The following is an 11,208-nucleotide window of genomic DNA, read 5'->3' on the forward strand; positions in this document are numbered from 1 at the left end:
TTTTGTAATTCATATTCAAAACAGAATTAATTTCTAACATTCTACATATTCTAACCTAATTCTTATTCAATCAATCTCAAAACCAATTTCAAATAACGATTATCTATTTTTATAAACCTTAAGTTGTATTTAAACTACACATAAATAAGTTTTTGTTGAAAAACGTTTCCTGTGGGATCGATATCTTTTTATTACTACAAGCGAAACCGTGCACTTGCGGAAATTGCTCAACATCTATATATGTCTCTTTCCCCTTCCTTCGTATCCAATCTTGTATACAGATCCCGATTCACCTTTTCTCTAGCATCTCGTATGACCTTCTTTACTTCCCTTTTAGCCTCTTTGTACTTTTCATAGTTCTCATCACTCCTACACTTCCCTAATATTTTATAGGATTCTCGCTTACTCTTTACTGCTTGTCGTACTTCTTCTGTCCACCAAGATGTGTCCTTACCCGGTGTCATGCTACCTTTAGATTCCCCTAGAACTTCCTTCGCTACTTCCCTTATACTATGCTCCATCTTAGTCCATATCGAATCTATATCTAAATCCAAATTAAAAGTCCAAATATCTTTTTGGCCATCTCATCCACAAATTTTTGTTGATTCTCCCCTTGCAGTTTCCACCACTGAATCCTAGTCTCCACTTGTGGTGTTTGTTTTCTTATACATCTCCTACTTCGAAAATCAAGCACCACTACTCTATGTTGGGTTGTCGTGCTCTCACCAGGGATCACCTTACAACCAATATAACTCTTTCTCCAAGCACTCATTACTAGAAAGAAGTCAATTTGGCTCGCATTACCGCCACTCCGATAAGTCACTAAGTGGGATGTTCTTTTCATAAACCATGTGTTCATGATACTCAAGTCATAAGCTGCTGCTAATTCCAAGATATCATTTCTTGCTTCATTTTTATCTCCAAAACCATACCCTCCATGGACACTCTCAAAACCATCTCGCCTAGAACCCACGTGTCCATTGAGATCACCACCCAGTACCATCTTTTCATCCCTAGGAACCTGTTGCACCACTTCCTCTAAATCCTCCCAAAAGGCTTGTCTTATAGAGACATCTAATCCTATTTGTGGCGCATATGCACTTATGACATTCACAACCTCGTCCCCTATCACAAGCTTAACACTCATAATTCTATCGCTCTTTCTAGACACTGCCACTAAATCATCAATATACTCCCAATCAATAAGAATACCTACCCCATTTCTACCCCTGTCCTTTCCTGAGTACCAAAGTTTATAACCCCAAGGAGCTATCTCTCTAGCCTTGGCTCCAACCCACTTGGTTTCTTGTAGGCACATTATATTTATTCTTCTCCTCTTCATAACATCTACAATTTCAACTAATCTTCCTTTCAGAGAGCCTATATTCCATATCCCAAAGCGTAACCTATTACCCTACCCCTACCCTTACAATTACCGTGGACTAGCTTATTTACCCACAACCCTTGCATATTTGACACCACCCCCGGGTCCTAGGGTGGCGCACCACTTTGGGGCGACGACCTAGCAACCCTTGCACATTTTTCACTACACTCGGGTCTAAGAAGTGCAGCGCATCGCCGAGTAGGGAACGCCCCCACGATATTCATATGTTGGTTCATGTCATAAGATGTGGCTAAGTTTTACGCTGGCCACCATAAACCTACCGCAACCCTCCTCCTTTGTCCGGGCTTGGGACCGGCTGTAAATGCCACCAAGTGACCCTCACAGGCGGAGTTGTTACACATAAAGCCCAATTTATCAAAATTAACAACTTTACCTAAGGCATTCTCATAATCAAGTAGCAAAGTTTTTATAAAATGACACTTAACAATGTCAGCTTGAAAAAAGATAAAGGAATCATCTGCAAAGAGAATGTGAGAAAAAGGAGGAGCCCCGGTTCCCACCCTACAACCGTGAAGTAAACCTCATTGTTCAGCATAAAAAAAATTACAGAAAGCACTTCAACACAAATAAGAAATAGATAATGGGAAAGAGAGTCACTCTACCTGAGGCCACGTTGAGGAATAATCATCCCACTAAGTGATTGTTGACTCAAACTGAATAAGTAACAGTAGTTACACAAATCATTATAAGTCGAACCCATTGAGCAGTGAAACCCATTTTAAGCATCATAACTCAGAAGTAATTCTAATCGACTCGATCATAAGCTTTACTAATGTCAATTTTTAAAGCAACATTACCTTTCTTCTTATTGAAATTATGTTTCATACTGTGAATAATTTCACACATTATTAAAACGTTATCATAAAGAGCGACCTTTAATAAAAGTCGATTGATTTTTAGATATAATTCTAGGTATGAGACACTTTATACGATTAGCAAAAGCCTTGGAAACAATCTTATAGATCACATTGCAAAGTTCTACCGGCTTTAACTTTTTCATAATGGAGGGATCAGAACACTTAGAAAGCAATGTAATAATAGTATTATCAAGGTCAGAAGGAAAAGTACCTTGAGAAATCCATCTGAGGCCAGCAATGAAAATATCATCCTGACGGATGTCGAATCCACATAAAATAATTATATCTTCACAACTCTCAATAACAAGTTTGTAAAAGAGTAAGTAAAGGTCGAACCCAAAGGATTAATACTGATCTAATTACAAATATAACCAAGCAAATGATAAAAGTTAAATAAATGGGCTTGAATAGGTTGGTTAGCTGAATTAACAAAAGTAACAAAATAGAATTGAGATTGAATATAATAATTAAATAAGATTTCAACTAAGGGATTCTAAGGAATGAGATTCAGTTAGTCTTGATCATTGATAGAAATGATTATCCTTCTAAATCACATATCTGATTAGTTTGGGTTGAATTACTGAATTAACTAAGTAAGACTATAACTAATCCCTAATTAACGAATAACCTTAACTCAGCGGCTACAATTCAATCCGCCAACAACATTATGAAATAGAAGAACCTAATCTAAGCCAAACGATTCTCATTGATATCGATTCAGAAACTTAATTACTTATTCACTTGATATGATAAAATTGATTATAGATGTATTAATATCACATGGAGGAATTTCAGTTTGTCAATATGATTATCACAGAATATTGTCACTACAAGAAATCAATCTATACGTGACAATAATTTGATTGTCACTGGAATTGTTATAACAAAAAATATATTATTCGTTACAATAATTTTTATAGTTATCACAAAAATAAATTCATGACAATTTTTTTAAAATTATCACAAATAGATAAATAATTTTGTAACAATGATTAATTACATGTAACTAAAAATTTTATGTGACGATTAATATTGTAATAATATATAGAAAATATGTTACAACACAATTATAATTGTTACAGAAGTTAATTGTGTGACGATTTAAAAGAAATTGTCACATTATACCAATAAAATTTACTTGTTTAGAAATATTTTTGTTACAACAAATAATTGTAACTGAAAACTAAAAATACGTGATAATATATATTCAGTAATCGTAAAATTTAGTTGTGACAATTTATCAAAAATTATAACAAAAATTTTAAAATATGTGACATAAAATATAATTTTGTAACAACCTAAAAATATTATCACAAATTATTTATTTATCTCTTATATATATTTTATATTTTTTTTATACTTATTCTCTGACCCCACTAACAACATCTCTGTATCCCATAACCTAAACCTCCCCCATCAGACTCGCGCCTCCTGCAACTGATCGTGCGATTCCTATGTGTGATTATCTTCCTCTCGTTGTGCCATCAACTTCCGTCGTCCTCTCCTCTTATTGTTTCATCCCATTTTCGATCAGCAACGACTACATATCTTCGCGGTTTAAATAGCAGGACCAGTTGCGTTTTAGCAGATCGTGACCCAAGCAAAGGAGTCACCTCTATCTTCCATGCGATTTCCAGTTGCGATTCTCCAGCATCAGTCATTCTCGCCGAACGGAGCCACTTGAGCCACCATGTTTCATCCTCTCCATTGTAGATTCCCTTACTTGTTCTAATATTTCCACTCCTTGCAATAATTAATGTACTTTGTGATTTTTATTACTGTACTTTGTGATTTTAGGTTTCTCAAGGTTGATTCTATTTCTTGTTCATTTATATCAGTTTTTATGTTAGCTGCTGGCTGCGGAACAGCTGTTGATTGCAAAACAAACCTCAAACCCCTAGATGATTGGAATATCTCTGGTTTTCAAGGGCTGATTTTCTCTCTGACTCTGTAGGAAAGTTGTTTCAGCTTAATGATATCTAATTTCAATTGTTTTTTTAATGATATATATCTAGTTTTACATTGTTATTATCTGTACACTAATGATTGATATATTTCATTATATACTTGTGAAATTAGATATCGTTATAAAACAATTGAAATTAGATGTCTAATTTTGCATTGTTACTCTCTGCACACTTTAATGATTGATATATTTCATTCTACACTAATCATTTACCTTAATGGTTGTGCATTTGTGAATCCATTTTTAATTGGGCTTTTAGCATTAAGTAGTTGTAAAATGTACAGATGTAAAATTAGTAGTTGGACATACCCATTTATGTAAAGCATGTAATAGTAGCTTGATATACGAGTTCATCCACATCTACATTGTTACACTTGATTAGATTTTGATGGTTACTCTTGTTACTGAGCTTCAATTATGCTTAATATTGATGTTCTACTTAATGTGATCTTGAAAGTAAACTTTGAAATCACTTTGGAAAATAGTGCTAAATCTTATAGTTTTCTTTTATCTCTGCTTGTTGATTCTAATCATTTTAAACAATTAATTATTCTTATCTCATTGTTATGGTGTGCTTGCAATTGCATTTGATAGCTCTTATGTTACAGGAATTGACAAGTCTGTTGGCATCTGATACTTGGATTGTTATGGTGTGCTTGCAATTGCATTTGATAGTCGTTATGTAAGTGGATTGACAAGTCTATTGGCATCAGTTTGACTTTGATACTTGGATAGTAGGGAGGTTATGTAATTGTGTAAAATTCTGCAGCTGGTATAATGTTTGTACTTTTCATGTAATTGAAGAAGTACTCTAGTATTGCTATTTAATTTGAGCCATTTCAAGCTTTATGATTGTTCAATTGATTTGCTTTTTTTTTTTTTTGCATAACTATGAAGGAGGATAGAGGATCCTAAAATTGAATCATTCCTGGAAAAGATGAAGTAATGGAAGTACTAAAGGGAAATAAAAAATAGATTTTTGACCAAAGGTTAAAGAATTATTCTGCTGACAGGAACAATCCCATTGAGCTTGCTTAAGGTATGAGCTTGTTGAGTGGGTATTATGTTTCTTCTAATGCTAAAAGTTAATATTTGGTTTTTCTAGTTTTTCAGATTTTTGCGGATAAATAGAGCTAGTCGAGATAGATAATCTGAAGGCTGAGATAGTTGAAGGTTGATATGGCTGGACTTCAAGAATTGGCAGGCTTATCAATAGAATAGAAATGAGTGTCAACAATATTAGAATGTACATGTAAAACAGAGGATGCTTAGATATCTTGATAGTTATAGTTATAGTTAAATTGATGTACCACTTAAATTTTTATTAATAAAGTAATTTCAATTTAATATATATCAACTTTTATTTTTATTTTATTTCTAATTAAAATAATGTAACAATAATAATATTTAAATATATTTTATGTATATATATAAATTCGTGAACTATATATAAATGTTGTAACTAATATATAATTATTACAATAAAATTTATCATTACAAATCTTCATATGTGACTATAATAGTCGTGATAAATAATATTTTGTGACAATTAACTGAAGTTGTCACATGATTTTAGTTTAAATTTAAAGATAATATGTGACAATATAGTATATTTGTAACAATATTTAATTTTTAAATGACAATAAAAGTTGTAACAATTAAAAGTAGCGTGACGATATATTTATTGTTACAAAAAAATTATAATTTTTGTGACGATATTTTATTGTCACATTTGTCAAAAACTTTTAGCAACGGAGTTTTATGTGACAACTCATGTAACAACTACTAATTGTCACATAAAAGTTTATGTGACAACTTTGCACGATTATGTGACAACATATGTTGTTACAAATAGTCTATTTTCTTGTAGTGTGTCTAAGGTTCGATTTTATGTTATCAATCACTACTTGCTTTGATTCAACTAAACAATGGCTCATTGATTCTCTAGTTTAATCAAATAATCGCATGTCAATTTAGTCAAATGAACAATCAGCCGTTATCATTCAAATGTAAACTAACAATTGGGATGAGATGAATAAATAAAATTATATGAATAAAGAAGAATGACAAAAGTAAAACGATCTCATAATACTTGAAGAATCCTGCCTTTGAATTAACCCTTAACCGAAATTGAGGATTTAGCTATGAATAGCCATGAAGAACAATACATGTCTGTTGTAAAGAGAGAACAAAAATGATGAATGAAAATAAAACCTAAAGAAGAACTACAGTAAACATAAAGTCTTAGGTTTTTTTGTAGAAAACCTCATTCCTTAAAAGTTAGCTAAACAATAATAGTTTGTTAAACACAATCGAAATCTTTTTTCTAATCTGCCATATCTCCTATTTTCGTGCATTCTTAGTCATCCCCCAATGTCCACGTTCATTCTTGATAGAATAAGAGAGAGTCCTTATCAGTTATGAAATCTGCAGTTCCTGAAATCCTTAGTCTTGGGCAAGACTAACTCTACCTTCATTTTAGCTCCTCCAAATCAGCTCCAAATTGCCTTCTAGTCCAAATTTGTTTCAAGTTAAGACCAATTATGCTCCTTTTCATCACTTGAGTCCTGCAGGGATAAAACATACCAAAACAAGCAATAACCCAAATAACAACTAAATTAACTAAATAACCTAGTACTAATTGTTGAAACACCTTTCCACATGATTTTGATTTGACAAAATTATTTAAGTAATGATAAAAAATATTCTAACACATTAAATTTAAAAAGCTTTAATTTATTACACTAATGTGTTTGTTCAATGTTGAGTTTAATTGTGTATAAGACATTGAGATTAAAAAGCCCAAAGGCCCATAAAGTGGAAGTCAAGCCCAAGTCAACACATCAATACCATTCGGCCAAAGAGTTCAAAACGAAGCCGTATCAACTAAAACGACGACTCAGCATGAGAAGGATCGAGAAGCCTTCATGGCAAAAGCTTCAAGAAGAAGCTGTTGAGTTGGACGACAAAGCAGTCTGGACAGCGGCAGGAAATGTTCAACTTCTAGACAAAGTATTTCTACTTTGGGAAAAGTTCAGAAGGCGCAGAAAGTTGTCTCGTGGACTTTTCCTTAAATGGCGAAACATTCTGCCGAAGACTGACGAAGACAGAAGATGCATGAATCCTATTGGCCAACGACGCTGAGCACGCCCAGAGTGACAACGACAGGAAGCCGTTTCCCTCCAACGGTTATTTCGAAATTCGAAATGACCAGGTGCCTCAAGTGTCACTATATAAAGGCCATCCATTTGCTTCAATCGATGCAGAACTTCAATTAGTCAAAACGCTGACCAAATTCATACTCGAAGATTCTGTGAGAAAAGCAAAGCAAATACCTTACACCAATTTCCATATTATTGTGTAAAAGTCTAGAGTGATTTCCAATCATCTAAAGTGTCTTAGCAATCGTTGTTTAGAATAAACACTTTATCATTTCTAGAAGAATAGAAAGGAGAGGCTGAGTACTTGGTTATAGTACTCAGCGTAGATATAGGAGTGAGTAGAGGTATAGAGGAAGGTACTCTTGTTATACTCAACTTCTATTTGTAAAAGGTTTCGTGCTCTACCTTTAAAGAGCTCAGTAGATAATTCAAAAAGCTCGGAACGAGTTTCGGGGACTAGACGTAGGCGGAGAGGCCGAACCAGGATATGTCTGCTGAGTAATATCTTTCCAACCCTTAAACTCCTTTAATATATATTGCTTGCTGTGAAAAACTGACTAAGTAAAGAGCTCACGCTGAGTTAAGTTTACTAAGAAGCTGAGTTCAGGAATAGACTCTAAGTGCTATTTCCTGACTCAAGTAAAGAAGCAGACTTAGTCACAAGTTGACTAAGCTTGTGTCTTGAATCTACTTAGTGACGCTGTGTAATCCTTTTCATAGGAAAAGAAGTCAGCCTTAACGGACAAAATTTTAAAATAGTTCCTATCCCCCCTTGGAACTAACTTGTCACGTTATAAGGGACCAACACTAATGTGGGCATTTCATTGTTGAATTGGACACTTATCACATCCCCCAAAACATCCTAGAACTTCTGAAAAAATCTCGAATTGAACCCATCAAGGCCAGGCGATTTATCTGGATTCATCTTAAATAAAGCTTTCCTAAACTCATCTTTGCTAAACGGTGCTAGAAGATTCTCACTGTCCTCGGTTGGACTAACTAAACCATCTTCTACTAGTCATTGTTACTACCAGAGTAAGCTTAGAGAAATAAGTCTTAGCAACAACACTAAAACCCTCTGAATTTGAAACCCAATTACCTTCCTTATTCTGAAGCTTAGAGATAAAATTCATTTTTCTTCAACCTGAGGCAAACACATGAAAAAAATGAGTGTTAACATTGCCCTCCTGAAGCCAAATAATCTTGGCTCTGTCTCCAATGATCTTTTTCATGCACTAAAATATTGAGCAATTTATTTCGAACCATCTCATACTCCTGAACATCCATAATAGAAGAACTTCCACGCAAATGCTCTGACCTACCATTGCAATTTTTTGTTTCTTTAAAGAAATTATTATTAATACCATGGCCCTGTTAGGGTTTGTGTCCTATAGACAATTGTTTTAGGATATAAATATTAATGAATAAATTGTTTATTTAAATCATTTGTTTCAATCAGATATAGTATAACTAAAACTATATATAAAAGGCATTAATCTTTTGTAAGTAAAAGTAATCCCAAGTTTATTTAAAGTAGTTATAAAGTGTTCATACAAGCATGAAGTGAGACTATACTTTATAATAAGTTAATAAACTTAAAATCAACCCAAGTCAAGTAATATGTTGAAGGAGTTGGCATATTACTGTTGAGACTTGCATGTAATAGCGTCTTCTATCGAGACAGAGAGCATGAAGTGAGACTATACTTTATAATAGGTTAATAAACTCAAAATCAACTCAAGTCAAGTAATATGTTAAAAGGGTTGGCATATTACTGTTGAGACATGCATGTAACAGTGTCTTCTGTCGAGACAGAGAGCTGATCTCACAAGCTTAGATATGAAGATATCTAGACAGTTACATGGATCCAGTGAAGGAGTTCATTAGGATTGGGACCTAACTTGAGATAACAATATGGATGGATTTATCTAAGTGTCAACTGTTCATCTCATTGGTGTTAGTAGGTATAAGTAATCCTCAGACTCAAATAATCATTAATTAGTGATTCTGGATTATGGAGTTTGATGCTTTGATTCTGTGTGAGCACGATCCACTACAGGGGAGGCCCTGGGGTGTGCGAGAGCAGGGTTATGTATCACATAAAGTAATTGCAGGATAGTTAATGATAGATTGAGCATTCGTCACTCCTGATAAATAGGAGATATATTCAAAGGGCCACTTGCGGTGAATTGACTGAAATCCTTGCAAGGTGATAGAGTTAAGAGTAGAAATTGAGATTTCACTTAACTTATCTTTCAGAGTTAATTCCATCTGGACAAGTATAACAGACTCTTTGTTATATGTAACCTTGACACGTTCCATGGTTATAAGAATTGTGTAAAGGATATAATTGATGAAGGATCGAATTATACTGGTCCTAATACGGAAAGGTAAACATCAGTATTCAACCTGTCATCTTATGCACTGGGGGAATGTCTAAGGTTCTACCAGTAACAGCTCGCGAAGTCATTCAATTATATATAAGTTAAAATTAATCAGGATGAATTAATTCCAATAAATATATATGGCTAGTAGCAATAAGAACTTAATGGGTTGCACATGAGACTTGGAACTAGAGGACGGAATTGTAATTTAGAAGGACAACTAATGGGCCGAAATTTATAGTGTAATTAGGGATAAAATAATTTGATTAATAATTATAATTGGATTATAATTGCAAATTAAATTATATGATTATCTGATAATATTAATTAGAAGTTTTAATGTAATTAGGACTCTAATTAATTATCCCTAACTTAAATTAATATCTAATTAGATTAGAATTATTATCTAAATGTATTATGATATCATTAAGATAATAATAAGAATTTATTTAATTATCTATTTAGTAATTCTATTCCGAATAGGATTCTAATTGATTAATTAACTAATACAACTAGGGTTAGGGTTTGAGAAGTCTATAAATAGACCCCTCACCCTAGGAAATTCGGAAAACACAACACAAGTTCAGAGGCTGAGGAATTATTCTGAAATCATCCCATCTAAATTACTTTCTTCTTTACTCTCTCTTTGATCTCGTGTCGATTTCTTTAGAGGCAATCACCTTAGATTGCTATTCATTGGTTGTTTACTAATCACTTTTCCTTTCTGTTGTGATTATTGTTCGTAATACATGGATTAAGAGTTTGGGCACTTCGTTTGCAACTGTAGTTCGTTAAAAAAGGTATTTCCTTCTATCCCTCTTTGTATGAAATAACAATTAACGGATCTTGGAAAAGGGAAATAGATAAAATTTTATTATTCCACTGTGCATAAGTTTGTCTATTTTCCTTCAGGCCCCACTTTGACAATTTAGAAGCTAGCAATTTGGAAGAAAGTGGACCAGTTGAATCCATTGGAATAACAGGGTGAGAAACATGTGGAACTACAGAACAGGGCTCGTTTAACGATGTGTTATTTCAGCCAACTTGATTATCAACCATTGCCCTAGTGTAACTGAAAGATCTTTTAGTCCAAACTCATGTAAGAGGAGCATTTTCCTGGTTGGGACTGGAAGTCCCACTTCTAGTTCTTTTTGAATAAGAATTTGAGATACCAGAATCGAAACTAGGAATTTGCCATTTGAATGGCGATCCGCCTATCTTCTTCCCTCTATCAGAGTTACTACTTTCTCCTTTAAAATTTCTCCTTTTGCTCGTGCCCTTTTGTTTCAAATCAGATGTTGATGATCCAATAGGTATCATGTCTATAATTGTACTGCATCTAATATTTCTTAGACCATACCCACCACCAGGACTGGTGCGAGTCCGTTGGCTTCCATTTTCCGCTGCTAATGAAATCGATGAACTTGTAGGAGAT

General features: G+C 33.7%; 1 long non-coding RNA gene across 2 annotated transcripts; it reads left to right on the forward strand.

Annotated features, from left to right (window-relative positions):
* Positions 1 to 3,646: 3,646 nt before the first annotated feature.
* Positions 3,647 to 5,572, forward strand: LOC136205325 (uncharacterized). 2 transcript variants are annotated; one of them, XR_010675897.1, is made up of 4 exons: positions 3,647 to 3,971; positions 4,101 to 4,910; positions 5,126 to 5,267; positions 5,334 to 5,572. It is a non-coding gene; the product is annotated as an uncharacterized lncRNA (long non-coding RNA). The 2 variants fall into 2 exon arrangements; XR_010675898.1 differs by having other exon boundaries at positions 5,342 to 5,572.
* The last annotated feature ends 5,636 nt before the right edge of the window (positions 5,573 to 11,208 follow it).

This window comes from Euphorbia lathyris, chromosome 9, assembly GCF_963576675.1.
Source record: "Euphorbia lathyris chromosome 9, ddEupLath1.1, whole genome shotgun sequence".
Classification (NCBI taxonomy): domain Eukaryota; kingdom Viridiplantae; phylum Streptophyta; class Magnoliopsida; order Malpighiales; family Euphorbiaceae; genus Euphorbia; species Euphorbia lathyris.